The sequence below is a fragment of the Echinops telfairi genome, unplaced genomic scaffold (assembly GCF_000313985.2).
Source record: "Echinops telfairi isolate 266 unplaced genomic scaffold, ASM31398v2 ScPeMD7_7469;HRSCAF=8507_1, whole genome shotgun sequence".
Taxonomy (NCBI): Eukaryota; Metazoa; Chordata; class Mammalia; order Afrosoricida; family Tenrecidae; genus Echinops; species Echinops telfairi.
Window position 1 is genome coordinate 8,328,849 of NW_022111373.1, and position 1,197 is coordinate 8,330,045.

Below are 1,197 nucleotides of genomic sequence, written 5' to 3' on the forward strand. Positions count from 1 at the left end.
AAGGATGTCATGGTGGCTCTCGTAAAAATGACAGAGAGTAACAATTATTCGGGAGGATGTGGAGCAACGGGAACCCCCTCCTTAGAGAGTCTGGCAGTTAGAGGTCAGGCGTTCCCACCTTGTCCTGGGCCGTTGAGTCACTGAGCCTGGATGACAGAGCAGGGCTGTCCACAGGACTTCCCAGGCCCCAAACCATGATCCCGGGCCTTTTCTCCACAGATCTACTGGGTGGGTGGAACAGCCTTTCAGTTCGCAGCCAGTGTACCACCCAGACACCCCGTGTCTGCTGGCAGTGGGTGGGCATGAAGACGGGGGACACCGCTGCACCGAAAGACCACATCCTGATCGATGGGACCGAAACTGGAAGTGGTGAAGGATTTCAGTTTGCTTGGATTCACAATTAATGATCACGAAAGTATCCGTTAAGAAATCAAAGGACATATTATATTGGGTGAGTCTGCTGCACAAAACCTCTTTAACGTGTTGAAGAATAAGGATGTCGTCCCTTTAAGGATGAAAAAAACCACAACCAAACGTACTACCACTGCGTTGATACTGACTCACAGGGTAGAACTGCCCCTGTGAGTTTCCCCTGACACTGTTCATGGAAGTCGGGAGCCGTGTCTCTCTCCCGCCGAGCAGCTGGTAGTGTCAATGGTGCACCTTTTGATCGCAGCCCAACTCGTAAGCACGACGCCCCAGGCTTCCTTGTAAGGACTAAAGCCATGGTGTTCTCAGTCACCTCACATGCGTGTGGAAGGCGGGGCCTGGAGTTTCCCCTGACACTGTTCATGGAAGTCGGGAGTCGTGTCTCTCTCCCGCCGAGCAGCTGGTAGTGTCAACTGTGCACCTTTCAGATTGCAGCCCAGCTTGTAAGCACGACGCCCCAGGCTTCCTTGTAAGGACTAAAGCCATGGTGTTCTCAGTCACCTCACATGCGTGTGGAAGGCGGGGCCTGGGTAAAGAACACTGAAGAAGAAGCCGTGCATTCGAACCACGGTGTTGACAGAAAACACTGAAAGTACCATGGACTGCCAGGAGGAGAGCAAAATGGTCTTGGAAGAAGTACAGCCAGAAAACCCCTTGTAGGCAAGATGGCAAGGCTTCGTTTCATGTACATGGGACGTGGTATCAGGAGACACCTGTCGCTGGAGAAGGACATCTGCATACTCGGTTAAGTGGAGAGATAGTGAAAGA